The 16,875-nt window shown below is 42.5% G+C and overlaps 1 pseudogene; it reads right to left on the bottom strand.

Moving 5' to 3' along the window:
* Positions 1-5,592: 5,592 nt before the first annotated feature.
* Positions 5,593-14,821, bottom strand: LOC129351039 (acidic leucine-rich nuclear phosphoprotein 32 family member E-like; annotated as a pseudogene).
* Between the last annotated feature and the right edge of the window lie 2,054 nt (positions 14,822-16,875).

The following is a 16,875-nucleotide window of genomic DNA, read 5'->3' on the forward strand; positions in this document are numbered from 1 at the left end:
TGATCAGCCCCAAGCCATGCTTTAACCTACAATTACGAAACTTTGTACACGTGTGTACCATGTCAGGACTTACAAAAAAGTCTCTTGGAGCCATGGTCTAAACCCCAGAGGAAGTCGGCCATTTTGATTGAAGTTCAGATTTTCATCCCATTTTTGCCGTTTATAAACCATTTCAGTAATTCGCCACTTGGGGTCAGTATTGCTCCACAAATGAAACAGCAGATAAACAGGATGAAGAACAATATCAGTATTTCGCCAGTAGGTGTCAGTGTTCCTCCACCAATGACAAACAGATCCACGGGGGATGGGCGTGAAAACTTTGTGAGAGCGTTGCCATGAAATTTCTAAAAGGATAGAAATGTCTCAGATAATTTTGTTGAATTAAATCATGCAGTAAATGTAGCGTTTTCTTACTTCTTACAAACCATTTCAGTAATTCGCCACTCTGAGTAAGTATTACTCCAACAATGAAATAGAGTGCTTTAGAAACAGCTGAAGATGATGAAAAATGACTGTAGTACTTCGCCATGTGCATATGATCGGCTGTAAATGACACGTGGATCATCCGACTGACGCCAAATTGGATACGTATGACCTTTGTTGACCTCTAAAGAGAACAACAGCATTGAAATATATTTTGGCTCCACTGCGCGTCCTACATTAATCCGCCAGCTATATTTCCTCGCTAAACCAATGAATCTGCACCACATTTTTTGCATCGTCAAGGAGCGCCTCCCAACGCATCAGTGCGTACCGCCTGGTGGACGGGCGCGGAAACTGCGCAACAACTTCTGTGTTAGCACGTGGCCAGCGTTGATGGAAACTGAGCAACAGCTTCCGCGGTGCGGGCGGAGGAGCTAAAAACTGCCTGAGAGCTTCTGTGGTGGCTGACGTGAGGCACCGGTTTTTAGTACCCCGCGGTGGAAATAGGCCGGAGCGGCGCTTGGCTGCGAGGGCCGTTCGAGGCTGCTTGCAGCTTTAATTATTATTATTATTCTTCCACCCAAATGAATTGGCTTTTGGGGGCTTTATCATATTCAAAAAACTCACCAAACTTGGCGGAGGCCTTAAGCCTGTTTAAAATTTACGTATTTTAAAGTCTTAGCAAAAATTGCAACAGAAATGTCTCTACGGCGCCACCTAGAAATTGGAAAAACACCCTTTTTTACCCTCTGCTATTCACTTACTTTATCGTAGAGACATGAAATTTGGTACACTTGTAGAACTCCCCAAGACGCTCAAAATTTACAATTAATGTCATAGTGCAAGTATCACAGGAAGTCAGCCATTTTGATTGAAGTTCCCATTTTGACCCCATTTTTGCCGATTTTTGCCATTTACAGCCTTTGTATTTGATCTATCTCCTCCTAGGGATTTGATTGATCGACTTCAAACTCGGTCAGTCTGTTCATAAGGCATGTCCCATCTAAAGTTATCTAAACGGTGAGTTTTTGAGTATGCTGAAGGGGGTTAGCAGGGTCAAAGTTCACCTACTCGCCATAAAAAAATAAACTGCTATATCTCTTACACAGAAACTCACAGAAGCATCAAAGTTTCTGTGATTGATCATCATCGGGTCTTCTACAATACCCTATGGTCGAATGATGACATCACTTAGGCCACGCCCCATGAGAACAGGAAGTGTAATGTTTTACTGTGAACTGTTGCTATCTGACCCCTTTGACGTCATCAACATGAAACTGTGCCCAGACACAGAGAACATGTTGGTGTATTGAGGATTCCAACCCCGACCAGCTTCGATGGAGCAGGTGGGCGTGGTGGCGTGGCGAAGTCACCTGTAACGCCATCGCCATACGTTTGGCTCTCAATTCCACATTTTCGGGCCCAGCTGCTGCAAACTCATAAGGATGGACCCTCATCCACTCCCCAACAGGAATCCATCACAATATTTGGTGGGCGTAGCCTAATTTCTCTATAGCGCCCCCTAGAAAACTTTAAATGATCCGCCCCAAGCCATGCTTTAACCTACAAATACGAAACTTTGTACACATGTGTACCTTGTCAGGACGTACAAAAAGTCTCTTGGAGCCATGGTCTAAACCCCACAGGAAGTCGGCCATTTTGGATTCAAGTTCGGTTTTTGACCCCATTTTTGCCGTTTACAGCCTTCATATTTGATCTATCTCCTCCTAGGGATTTCGATTGATCGGCTTCAAACTCGGTCAGTCTGTTCATAAGGCATGTCTCATCTAAAGTTATCTAAACGGTGAGTTTTTCAGTATGCTGAAGGGGGGTTAGCAGGGGTCAAAGTTCACCTACTCGCCATAAAACATAAACTGCTATATCTCCTACACAGAAACTCACAGAGGCACCAAAGTTTCTGTGATTGATCATCATCGGGTCTCCTACATTACCCTATGGTCGAATGATGACATCACTTAGGCCCCCCCTGAGAAAGGAAGTGTAATGTTTTACTGTGAGCGTTCGCTATCCGACCCCTTTGACCTCATTAACATGAAACTGTGCCCAGACACCGAAGACATGTTGGTGTATTGAGGATTCCAACCTGACCAGCTACGATAGAGCAGGTGGGCATGGCGGCGTGGCGAAGTTACCTGTAACGCCATCGCCATACGTTTGGCTCTCAATACCACATTTCGGGCCAGCTGCTGCAAACTCACAAGGATGAATATTTATCCACTCCCCGACTGGAATCCATCACAATATTTGTAGGGCGTGGCCTAATTTCTCTATAGCGCCCCCTAGAAAACAGCAGCCCATAGGTTATGTTGTTATTAATTATTTAAATATACAATATTATAACTTTTTATATATATATAAGTTTATTTTGTGGGTTAAAGTACAAACATTCATCATTTTTGCTAGAAATAATACAAACAAAGTCATTCAGCAAACCTATGACACAGTGAAGTAAGAACACACTGGGGTCAGTGTTGATGGAGTACCACTGGCACCTTGTGGAGAAATACTGGTACTGCTAGTGCAATACCAGTATTGCGACAGCAGGAGGCAGTGGTACTCCATCAATGAGAAAACAGATCGACGCTACGTAATAACAGTCAGCCGGCGACAGCTGGAGCTGCAAAGTTTTCCTGAACATTTTGCCTGCTTTTTGGAGCCACAGAACTGGACTACGCTCAACATTTTGCTTGGATTTTGGAGTTGCAAATACGAACCACGCTTTTGAGCAAGAAGTCTCTGTTGGACCGGAGTTGGAGAAGTTTAATGCGCTCTTTGTACCTCAGCTTACACGTTCGGGAAACACGGCTGAAATGTTTTCCAAGGTAACAATTAATAATGTACATCGATCCGAAACCCCAACAAGTAAGGCAAAGAAAGGTTTTAAGATGTTCGCCTCGTTATACATTCACAGATATGAAGGTGAGTTTTATTTTCTTTAAACTGCTAGCACAAGCCTGCTAGCTTCTAGTAAAAATCTGCTATTTAATTATCTAAAGATTTCTCAGCCATTCTAACGGACACTGTTTGTGCCTTATTTTCAAGCATATTACGTGTGTTTATCGTTAACGACAATAAAGCAGCGGGGAGGGGGGGGGGGGGCAGATTACAGTTCAGACTTTTGCTTGAAGTATGACGAAGAAAAACGAGCACAGAGCTTACTCTGGTATCAGAGTTCTAGTTCAGCTGACTGTTGAGATTGAGAGTTATTACTTTTAGAAAAATATGGCCGTGTTGCTTAAGATTTCTGTGTTATTTCGTTTTATTACTTTTGCATGCTTGTTGTGAAGGGCTCATTAAGACGGTGTTTAGAGCGGTGTGTACGGCGTTAGCTTCAAGTGGTAGCTTTAACTTGTAGCAACGAAATTTACAAGCTGTCTTAATTGAGGATGGCTTGGAAATCCATGAAAAATTAAAACAAAGTAATAGTATTGTTTATTTGTGTCTTAAGTACGACTTTGTCTTTTATAGCAGTCATAGTTTCTGAAAGCGGAAAAAAGAGCCGCATTCGGGTATACAGTTGTGACGTCAGCGCGGCAGGTGCAAAGAGCCATTGCTGTTCGTTTAAAAGTCGTAACTCGCGGTGCGGTGAGTAATTTATTCCTTCCTGCTGGTTTGGAAGCCGTCATGTTTGGAACAGTTATTCTGAGGAGGATGCTAACCCAATGCCTGAGGCCTGCAACGTTTTAATGCTAACGAAGCGCTTGACTAATTCAATAAACTGAATAGTGTTTGATACATCCAGTTTCATACATTGAGAGTTTGTTTGTTATTATTTATAGAAGATGTTTAAAATGTCGTTTCAAGAGCTCTGACAAAATGCTAAGTATCTTTTTACCGATCCAATGGGGTTGTAAATTTAGTTGCAGCACTTCCTGTGATTAATACCTAATTAATGGATGGGATTCAGCCTGTGCTATTGTTCTAAAGTGCTGAAAGTTAACTGTGCTCTTAATGTGCATTGCCCTTGGTTTATTACTGAACAGTGCGGTTTATTAAACTGATACTCTTAACCTTCACCATTTTCCTGATTCATTTCACGATAACGTTAAAGTTGCACTGCATTTAGATCTCAGTTGTAGTTAACATCAAGCATGTGGGTGTGGCTTAGTGTAAAACTTTCACTATTTACCATGAAACATCACCATTAAATGACTTCCAAATGCAAGATCACAGCTGCATCACACTTCCTCTGTCTTTCTAGAGAACAGCCCTGAAAACCATTTCCATGGTCACTTGATGACCTCACTGTAGCCCCGCCCCACTTTTAAGAGGCAGTCACATGTTTTTTTCTGCTGTATGTTTTACTGTTATTCTATAATTTTATATGGTTTCATCATGTGAATACTGACTAAAAATGATAACATGATGAACTCTATGAATGCTGGCTGCTGACCGAACGCATTGGGGTGTAGAAATGACGAAATGCATTACTTCGCCACGTGCATATGATCGGCTCTAAATGACACGTGGATCATCAGAACTGGCGCCAAATTGAAAACGTATGACCTTTGTTGACCTCTAAAGAGCAAAACAGCCTTGAAATGTATTTTACTCCACTGCGCCCCTACATTAATCCGCCAACTATATTTCCTCGCTAACCAATGAATCTATACCACATTTTTTGCATCTTGAAGGATAGCCGCCGAACGTATCAATGCGTACCGCCTGGTGGACGGGCGCGGAAACTGCGCAACAAACTTCTGTGTTAGCACGTGGCAGCGTTGATGGAAACTGAGCAACAGCTTCCGCGGTGCGGGCAGAGGCGCTGTAAACTGCGTGAGAGCTTCTGTGGTGGCTGGCGTGAGGCGGTGGTTGCTCGTACCCCGCGGTGGCAATAGGACGGAGCGGCGCTTGGCTGCGAGGGCCGTTCGAGCTGCTTGCAGCTTTAATTTTTTTTTTTTTTTTTGTCACAGATTTTTTTTTTAAATTTGTTTTTTTTCCTGGCCCACAATTTTTTTTTTTTGTCACAATTTTTTTTTTTTTTTTTTTCTGGACCAATATTATTTTTTTTTTTCTGTCACAGATTTTTTTTTTTTCTGACACAGATTCTTGTTTTTTTTTTTTTTTTTTTTTTTTTTTTTTGGGCCACAAAATTTTTTTTCTTCTTTTTAACCTATTCTGAACCACTGAAAAAAAAAATTTCGGACATTTTTTTTTTTTTTCCAGTGGCCCTAATCCTCTTCCGTAGGGTCCAGTTTCTGGGTCAGAAACAATAAAAGTGGAATTAAGGACTGAACAGCTAACGGCGCTAGCTGTCCCCAGGGTTTACTACAACACCACTGGAAAGTTTAGTGGAAGGAGAAAAGGTTCAACAGGGATAACTCCAGTGGTTAAAGACACCAGCAGAACCTGCTCTAATCAACATGACAACAGGTGTCAGAACCGGGTTCTGGTTCTGATGGATGAGAAGCTTCATGCCAGTTTGGTTTCAGTGGTTTTATTCAAAAACTTTCTGTGGTTACAGCGCCACCATCAGGTCAAGACAGGAATAAAAAAAAAATTGGGTCGAAGAAATTGAGACGACACCAGAACCTACAGGACCGCCACGTCTATTTACACGGGGAGGGGCGGGGCCAACAGGAAACTGTCCAATAGAGTCCCAGAGAGGCGTCCAATCAGAGCGCAGCGCTGCAGGAGCTGAGCATCATGGGTAATGGTAACGCTGACAGAACCGGGCCACTGGAGCAGAACCGGTGCTGATTCTGATCTGTGTCAGAACCAGGACCGGGTCAGAACCTGTGACGATTCTGGTTCTGTTCATGATTAAAACTGGAGGACCTTCATCATCATCATCATCATCATCATCCAGACAGCTTCTCATCTGGTTACCAGGGTAACAGGGCGTCCTGTTCATCTGCGTCTCTGAGGCCACGCCCAGCAGGGGGAGGGGTCAACAGGTAAGGGGCGGGGCCAGGTGTGTCCTCTACTCGTCATCATCATCGTCACCTTCATCATCTGCGTCCCTCTTCCTCTTCTCTCCCTGAGCCGGAGCATCATCATCCTCTGAGGAAAAAACCACAGCGCTCAGACAGAGAGGCTGAGCAGAACCGGAACCGGTACCAGAACCGGTACCAGAACCGGGATCAGAACCGGGACATGTTTACTTCAGACCCACCTCCATCTTCCTCCTCATCATCATCTTCCTCTTCCTCCACATAGTCTCCATCATCTTCCTCATCCTGAAAGACAAGCAGTGTTAGCGTTAGCTGCAGCCAGCGCCCCTCAGCCCCCCTCCGCTGTGACGTCACAGACTCACTGGATTCCCTCCTTCATCAGGTAGGACAGCCCCACCTCAGAACCTTCCTCCTCATCCTCATCCTCGTCTCCAGGCGGCCCGGCTTCATCATCCTCATCTGGGACAGAGCAGAGCTGCGTCACACGGAACCGGAAGCACCGGACAACCGACGGAACCAGAACTCACCATTGGACTCGGGCACCTCGTTGTCGTCCGGGTCGAAGCCGTCCAGGTAGACGAGTTGCGGCAGCAGGCGGAACACGGCGTCCCGGTAACCATCGGCCGCCGTCACGCCGCAGCTGTACAGGTCCAAACTCTTCAGGTTCTTCAGGTTCTGCTGCAGGAGGCAGGCCGGGTCAGTCGGGTCCAAAAGAACCGCACACTCTCACAGCAGCCCCACCCATCCGAACCACTCGGACCCGGACCGGTCCGAACCTACCAGCGGCTGCAGGCTGCTCAGCTTGATGTGGTTGCCGCTCAGGTTCAGGTAGCTCAGGTTGGGCATTTCTCCGCCAGCGCGTCCAGACCTCCAGAGATGGAGTTGTCGCTCACCTCCAGCTGAAACACGGCAACCTGTCAGAGTTGGGGTCGGAGCGGTACCGGAACCCTCCGGAACTGGACCCACCTTCCTGAGCCTGGGCAGCGCAGGCAACTTGGCCAGCGAGCCGAGGCCGACGTTCACCATGCTGAGCACCTCCAGCGCCGAGAACTCCTCCGTCACGCCCTCCACCTCCCCGTCCGCCGAGCGGCAGCTGTCCACCACCAGCTCCCTCACCTGGGGACAGGTGGACCGGGTCAGAACCGCTGGCCGGGCCAGAACAGTCAGCAGGGTCAACTGGTCCCCAACTGGAGCATCCAACATGGCTGCCAGAGGCAAATTAAACCTGCTGATCAGTTTTTCTTTGTTTTTTTTTTAAATTAATTACTTAACAATTATACAAATTCACGTGGCATATACATACATGGAAAAGTAAAGTTTACAGGCTTAAGGCACACATATAACTAAAGGATAATAATAAAATAAAGAAGTTAAATAAATAAAATCAGTCAGACATCAAACAGAGTGATTACTGAACAAAAATAAAAAACAGAAAAGAGAAAAAATAAATAAATAAAATAAAAATAAAAAATTAATAAAAAAAAATAAAAAAGACAAAAGGGCTTTAGTTTTAAATAAAGTCAGGTCGTTATAAGCATCCAGAAGTTTAATCCCCTGCTTGTTTTTGATCAGTTTAAGGTTCTATAGTGGTTCTCCATCAGATGGTTTTAAAAGCTGAAAAGTCCGGTTTTCTATTTCCCATTTACAGGAGTGGATGAAGAATTTGGCGAGGATCAGCAGATTGTTCAGAACCAGATCGGTTTTTGTGTCTTTGTGGTTCCAAATATTACATCCTCTGTTTTAAGGGATGATGGAGGGAAAGTTTAGTTGAGATCCAGTCCTGAAAGTTTCTCCAAAATGATGCAGTTTGCACACAATAGAAAAAAAGATGATCTGTTGTTTCAATGTCAGTGTTACAAAAGGTACAAATGTCGAAGTTAAATCTTGTCTTAAAAGTTCCTGGATGGAAAACTGTTGTTGAGAATTTTAAAATGAACTTCTTTAGCTTTAGGCTCAGAGGATATTAAGGTAATCAGTTCTCCACTTATTAACCTCTGAATCAGAGAACAAATTTAAAATGGAGTTTTTATTTGGTCGGACAGGAAATATAATATTAGTAAGATGCTGACGCATCCGTTTGTTAGAATGACTTTTGTTCAAGAGGTTAAATCCAACAGCTGAAGAGCTGGAAAACTGAAGGTCAGCTGATCAATGTTTATATTTTGAACCAGATATTTGACTGAAGTGGGGAAGGAGTTTAATACCATATGAAACTGAGTGCATGAGCAAACCAAGTTATACATTAAGCAAAATTCATCATAAGACAACCAATCTCCACTGTCATTAAGGAAATGTCTTATGGACCAAATACCTTTTTCCATCCAGTGATCCAAATACAAAGATTTATTTCTGTGTAACACATATCTATTGTTCCAGTTGGGGGTTTGGTGAGGAGTAAAGTTGTGTGTGTACATAAGTTTCCAGCACAACAAAACCTGCTTGTGAAAAGCAGATAACTTAACAGGAAGTCTGTTGACATCAAAGTCACATCTAAGAACAAAATCCATGCATCCTATTTTTTTAAACAAACCTTTGGGGGAGACAGTACCAGACACTGTTTCCATTCATTAAAAAAGATTTCAACCAATTTACCTTTAAGACGGCGTTTAAACATTTAAAGTCTATGGCTTGTAAACCACCATCTTTAAAGTCTTTAACCATATTTGCTTTCTTTAACTAGTGGACTCGATTTTTCCAGATGAAATTAAAGTTCAGCTGATTTATAGCTTTAATGTATTTGTTAGGTATGGCCATAGAATAAGCTGGGTAAATGCACCGGGATAGCGACTCCATTTTGGTTAAATAGGTTCTCCCAACAGGGTCAGATCTCTTTGGAGCCATCTATTTAACTGAGATTTGCAATTTTGTATTTTATTCTCTATGTTAACGGTTTCACTGAGTTTAACATCTTTAGTTATTAAAATGCCAAGATATTTAACTGAAGATTTAATAGGAATACTATAGGCTTCCGTCAGATCAGATGCATGAATCGCCATCAGTTCACACTTCTGCAGATTTAAGGTTAATCCTGATGCTTTGGAGAAAATATTAATTAACTGGAGTACTTTAGGGGTTTGGTCTAGATTCTTCAAAAACATTGTGGTGTCATCAGCTAGTTGACTAATTATAATTTGGTCATCCAAAACTTTCAATTTCGGTATATTTGAGTTTTTTATGAAAATACTCATCACTTCAACAGCCAAGATGAAGAGAACCGGGGAAATATTGCAACCCTGTTTAACGCCTGTTAATGGAGAAACGTGGAGACGCACCATGTGGCAGTGCAACTGAGCTCGTGGTGCCGTCATAGAAGCATTTTATTATACTACAGAAGTTTGGTCCAAATCCAAACATCTGCAAAACCTTGAAAATAAACTGATGTTCCAACATATCAAAGGCTTTGTAGAAGTCTAGGAAAAGGATGAAGCCTTTATCTTCAATCAGGTCACTGTACTCAAGTAAATCCTGCACCAGTCTGATGTTATCATGTATCGATCTTTTGGACATAAAACCTGTCTGTGTTTCAGAAATAACATCCTTCAGACCCGTCTTTAATCTGTTTGTATAGATATACGTCAATAGTTTATAGTCACCGTTTAGAAGGGTGATCGGACGGTAGTTGTCGAGAACCTTGTTGTCTCTTCCTGGTTTGGGTATAAGGGTGATAACGCCCTGCTTCATGGTGGGAGGAAGTCAATTATTACTTAAGATCTCTTTAAAAACATGGAATATAAGTTCTCTGAGATAATCCCAGAAGTGTCTATAGAAATTGGCAGTAAGGCCATCCGGGCCAGGAGATTTATCCAGTTTCAAACACCTGGTGGCGCTATCTAATTCTTCGATATTAATATCTTTGTCGCAGTTTTCCTTAAAATCCTCAGAGATTTGAGGGACAAAGTCTTTGACTTGGTTTAGCAGAAGGTCGCAGTCTTGGGTTGAAAACGAAGAGCAATAAAGGTTTTGATAAAAGTTGCTGATTTCTTTTGCAATTACAATTTGATCTGTACATTCATTGTTAATAATAAGGGATTAAATGTGATTTTTAACTTGCCTCCTCTTTTCCAGTCTGCAGAAGTTGAACTGTTTTTTCCTTCCTCTATCCACTCGGCCATTTCTTTCATAGATGTTGTCCAATTGAGCTTGTAGGATCAGGAGGTTATTTTTGTCAGCATCAGTCAACATCTGTTTAACGTATAATAGGTTTAACTCTTTAACTAACCTTACTTCTTCCAGGTCATTGTTTGTTTTTAGGTTTTTGCTAAACGAGATAGAGAAAGCCCGTATCTTATATTTTAGATATTCCCATTTTTTGGTGTAGGTTATTATTGACTCATCTAATAGAATCTTATTCACTAGATCTTTGATTTCTCTGCAATACAGCTCATATTTTAAGAGATCTGCATTGAATTTCCAATACCCTCTATGTCTCAAACTCTCAGGAAGAGGACTAATTAATAAATTGATGCTGCAATGATCAGTGAGAGGGGTTGGAGACATATTACAGTCTGATGTTAGTTTGAGAACATCATCTGTTCCTAGCCAAAATCTATTCTAGATCTGCTTGAAGCATCTGATTTAAACCAGGAGAACTGAGTTTCATTAATATGTTTGTCTCTCCATAAGTCAATAAGTTCCAATCTGTTACAGAAATCAGACAGAGTCCGGTTTGGATGGGCATTTACAGACTTACTTGGATATCTATCAAGAGCTTCGTCCATAACCATATTCCAATCCCCACCTAATAAAATATATTTAGTAGAAAATCTTTAAGTTGTTCAATATTTGCTTCAATAATTGTAAGAAGCTCTTATTCTTGGAAATGTTACAGTAACCATAAATATTACCGAGAATTATTAACGAGTCCTCAATATGTAATACAGAAAGAGACCAATGGCATCACTGTCATGTTTTGTATAAATTATCTTCCCTGGAAAGTTATTCAGTAATACAGCCACACCTGCTGATTTAGATGAACCATGTGAGTAAGTCATCTGATCTCCCCACTGATTTGACCAGAACTTTTCATCAGAGTCCGTTGAATGGGTTTCTTGAAGAAGAACACAATGTGGATTCTTATTTCTACAATACATAAACATTGCCTTCCTTTTGACATTTTCTCTTAAGCCCCTTACATTTAGCGACAAAAACTTAAGATTAACTTTTAAAGACATAAAATGAAAACAAAAGAAACAAATTTAATTTTTTAAAGACACAAACCTTAAAGTTAAAGGATTTGTTTAAATAGAATGAACTAAAGGCAAGCCCCTGAAAAGTTGAGAATGGCCTTTACATTATAACATGGAAAAAACAACCTGCATCCACAATCTTCACTGAACTTAGCTTAAAACTACTACTTTTTCCATTTGAACAAAAACAACCTCAGGAATGCAGATAAGAGTTTAACTATGACAAGCATTTTAGAGATATAAAACAATGTTAAAATGAAAAAAAAACTGCTGATTTTTTTTTTCCCGTTCAACCCTGTAATAGGAGGATGTAATAAACAGTAATCTGTAGTCTTAGAAGGGAGGTGAAGCTTTGATCACTGCGATGTGACCTCTGTAAAAGGCCACCTTACCCTGGGATCTGGCCTTGGTGATCTTAGGCCACAGTTCTTCTCTTGCCAGCCGGTCTTCTTCATAAATCTTGAGCAAAACGGAGACCTTGTTCTTTGCACACTGCTGAATCCTTCGTCACTTTCCAAATGGTGTCTCGATGGCGCCTCCTAGTGAACTGCAGGATGACTTGACGGGTTCGACCCTCTTCTTTTTTCCTAATCGATGGATTGTATCGATCACATCTCCTATCTGGTCCGCCCATTGTGGTAAGATAGTTGAGAGAAGTTGTTCTGCCTTTTCTTTGAGGTTTTCTCCTTCTTGCTCTTTGAGGCCCGACAGCCTCAGGTTCCATCGACGCTTGTATCTTTCAGCCTCCAGGAGTTTTTCTTTCAGAGCAGCGTTTTCTTTATTCATTACGGCAAACTTCTGTTCAAGGTTTTCCGTTGCAGATTTACATTCAGCCACGCCGAGTGCGTTCTGCTCCACTTGGAGAGTAATGCGGGCAAACAAGTCCGAATTTTCTTTTAGCTGTTTGCCAAAGTCATCAACCTTGCTATCCAAACTTTGAATGGCTGCTAAGACGGCAGCCAAGGAGGCCTCTGACTCAGTGGCTTGTTTTTTAGCAGGTGGAAGTTTGGTTGGAGTTGCATTCAGTTGCCGTCTTGTACCGGAGCTATTTGACGTCTCCATCGGTGTTTCAGCGCTAGCAGCAGCAGCTTAGTTATGCGTGTTTAGCTTAGCAGCGTTAGCACTCTTCAGACTGGGGAAATCTTTCTCATTAACGACCGACATCTTTTATAAAACTCTTATTCTTTCTTCTTACTGTAAAATATGGAAGTTGGGGTCCACCTTGGCGTTGAAGAGGTGTGTAAAGGGCCAGGTTATTTAGCTGGTTGAGGGATGCACAATGGAGCTCAGAAAAATCCGTGTGCCCACATCGCCATATTGCCGGAAGTCGCCAGTTTTTCTTTCTACAACTTGACCTGATTCATCTTCCTCTCATGGTGAGGCGGCTGTTAGAAGCGCTCGGCCGCCATCTAGAGGTCAGAGAGGGAACTGCACCTGCTGCGTGGAGCCTGATGTCAGAAATGGGCTGATAAATAATCTTAACCCTGAGCTGGATTGTTAATAAAATATATTAATACAGAATAATAATAATTAATTAAAATAAATAATTTATGATAATTCTGAAAGTTAATTCTAATTTTGGTTTGAACATTTTTAGCGACACCCAGTTCAATGAGTAATACTGGTCTTATTGAGGAATTGTAAGTAAAACAGAGTAATCTATGTGCATTAATTCTGAGTATCTAACTTATAGACCTGAAGAGATGGCTTCATTCCTGGTCCACCAACCGGAGCCGGTCCAGCGGCCAGAGACGAAAAAAAGATGAAACTGTCTCACCAGTTTATCAGACCAGTTCATCATTTAAATCTCTTTCTGGTTAGTCAAAGCTTCAAAGCTGGACCGACCTCAGGCCTCAGCCAGACCGGGGTCAGTCCAGGGGAGCCGGTCCAGGTTTGAAGCTTTGACTAACCAGAAAGAGATTTAAATGATGAACTGGTCTGAAAAACTGGTGAGACAGTTTTGTCTTTTTTTTAGCAATGAATGAATAAAATGGATTAAAACTGGACAGATGAGGCGAAATCAACCCTGAAATCAGGCTGGATCTGGCAGCTGCTCATAAGTGGGGTTATTTCCATCAGTTTAACATCAGCTTTAATTTATATATATAAATATATATCCGTTATAATTAAAAATATCTGACATTAACTGGTACAATTGTTCCCTCTCTGAAACCAGATTTGATGTTATTTTCCAATTAAATGTGTTGAAAACTGAGAAAAAGCCTTAAACTCCACTTGTTCCTGTGGGTAAAATGACCGCAGGCTCCTCCATCCACCCAGCGCGCCGGCCGCCGCTCGGACACCGACCACCAGCAGCTCTGAGGCGGCTACAGGAGGAACCAGCAGCCCGCAGCCTGGAAGCTGCAGCAGCATGGCGGGCGCGAACGGAACAGATTCAAAAACTAAGACAAACAGCTAACGGTGGATTAAAACTGGGCCGAACCGACCCGAAACTCCTGGAAACACGTTTCAAACTTTTACGACCCGAATTCAACAGGAAGTCTGGGTTTATATCCACTTAAATGTCAGTTAAGGTTTTGAACAAGGAGTCTGGTCTAATGCGCTATTAACGTCAACAAAATCCAACTATTTCACTGTGAAGGCTACAATGAGAGTTGTCTCAGTGCGAGCTCCTAACAGCGGCCTTTAACCGAACAACCGGACTCACTAAACCCATCCAGGCTGGTTCTGTCCTCGGCACCAGCACCCCGCCCGGGGAGCCTCCAGCCGCCCGGGGAGCCTCCAGCCGCCCGGGGAGCCTCCCGCCGCCCGGGGAGCCTCCCGCCGCCCGGGGAGCCTCCCGCCGCCCAGGGAGCCTCCAACCGGAATCTCGGCGGTTTGCCTGTTAGCTCGCAGCTGAACTCGGCTCTCCCCGTCTGCACGAAGCCCGGACTCTCGAACCTCGCTCCGGGTCCGGGTCCTCCGGGTCCGCCGCGGCGCCGGGCTTTTCACCACTGCATCCGCGCTAACAGCGGGGGAAGCGACGCCTGTTTCCCGCGGAACCGTTCCATCATGTCGGATTGCATCCTTTGGCTGCTTGTTCTGGGTATTACAAAGTAATTCTCCTGTATTTTTATCACAAACCTCTGCGGGACTCCGGTTCCTCAGCTCCAGGCTGATTCTCTTCTTCATCTCCATGTTGAAGGCCGAACAAAGTGGATAAACAGTCTAACTTAGGAACGATAAACTAAAAGCAATTCAGTAAAGCTCTCCTTCCTCAGCGGCCATTAGACGATGATTAAACCTCCATGTTCGCTGCTGCCCGAGCCCCACCATCAGACCACGCCCACCAGCCAATGAATATTCACACCTTCAATAACGTCATCCTCTCATTGGTTCAAAGGCCCGACGTTCCACGAGCCCCTCCGTCTTAAGGCACCGTGTGGATGTTTCATCAGTAAACTGGTGGAAACTATGAAGGCGGGACTTCACTACGACCAACGAGAAGGCGAGAAGGAAACATTTAAACTCTGTAGGCGCGAAGTCTTTGTCCTGAAAGACGCCATATTTACTGACAACACACTTCCATTCATAAAACCCTGGACACCATGACAACAGCTCCTGGAGTTAAATTTGAAACGTTTGCCATCTGCTCTAAGCTCATTTAACCAGATCAGATCTGGACATTTCCTCATATTTACACCATCAAAAAAATAAAACATACACAAATCAAATTAAAACCTACGGTGGCCCTGAGGTGCAAAAACACAACAACATTAACGAAAACACAACAACATTAACAAAAACACAACAACATTAACGAAAACACAACAACATTAACGAAAACACAACAACATTAACAAAAACACAACATTAACGAAAACACAACAACATTAACAAAAACACAACAACATTAACAAAAACACAACAACATTAACAAAAACACAAACAACATTAACGAAAACACAACAACATTAACAAAAACACAACAACATTAACAAAAACACAACAACATTAACAAAAACACAACAACATTAACAAAAACACAACAACATTAACAAAAACACAACAACATTAACAAAAACACAACAACATTAACAAAAACACAACAACATTAACGAAAAACACAACAACATTAACGAAAACAACAACATTAACAAAAACACAACAACATTAACAAAAACACAACAACATTAACAAAAACACAACAACATTAACAAAAACACAACAACATTAACAAAAACACAACAACATTAACGAAAACACAACAATTAACGAAAACACAACAACATTAACGAAAACACAACAACATTAACGAAAACACAACAACATTAACGAAAACACAACAACATTAACGAAAACACAACAACATTAACAAAAACACAACAACATTAACGAAAACACAACAACATTAACGAAAACACAACAACATTAACGAAAACACAACAACATTAACAAAAACACAACAACATTAACGAAAACACAACAACATTAACAAAAACACTACAACATTAACAAAAACACAACGGAAGAGGTAGGTCCCAGTGGGAGACCTAAGAAGTCGCTGATTGGACGACAGGTCGTTTCTCTTTTGAACCGGAAGTTATTCTGGCTTTAACTTGATTGCTAAAAACATGAATGTTCTCAGTGATCCAAACCTCAGTACCGTTATTCGGGAATATTTTGAGTCAGGATATACATACGAGGTGATACTGGACATGCTCCAGACCAACCACGAAGTGTCGGTTAGCCTGCGTTCTTTAAAGGCTCATTTGAAAGTAGCAGGGCTGCATAGACGAGGCAACTACTCTCCACTTTCTGACGTGAGACGTGCCATTATGACCGAGCTTAGAGGACCAGGCCAATTATTTGGCTATCGGACCATGTGGCAGGTTCTCAAACAAAAACACAACCTGCGTGTCAAACGTGATGTTGTAATGAGACTGCTGAGGCAGCTGAATCCTCAGGGCATCGCTCTGAGGACTCGCAGGAAGTTTACCAGACGCACGTACCACTCTATGGGGCCCAATTACATATGGCATGTAGATGGCTACGACAAACTGAAGCCATTCGGCTTGGCCATCTCAGGATGCATTGATGGGTTTTCTAGAAGAATGATGTGGCTTGTTTGTGGGCAACAAACAACAATCCCTCTGTCATTGCCCAGCATTACATAAACTGTGTCAAGAGTCTTGGCGTAATACCAATGAGACTGCGAACAGACCTAGGCACAGAGAACGGGACTATGGCAGCAGTACAATGTACCCTCCGGCATGCGCATACGGATTATTATGCTGGATCATCAAGCCACAGTTACGGATCATCCACAGGGAATCAACGCATCGAGTCATGGTGGTCTTCTTTCAGGAGAGGAAGGTGGGTACATCTGTGTTTTTCAGATGTGAAGTACA

The sequence above is a fragment of the Poeciliopsis prolifica genome, unplaced genomic scaffold (assembly GCF_027474105.1).
Source record: "Poeciliopsis prolifica strain line A6 unplaced genomic scaffold, Auburn_PproV2 SCAFFOLD063, whole genome shotgun sequence".
NCBI lineage: Eukaryota > Metazoa > Chordata > Actinopteri > Cyprinodontiformes > Poeciliidae > Poeciliopsis > Poeciliopsis prolifica.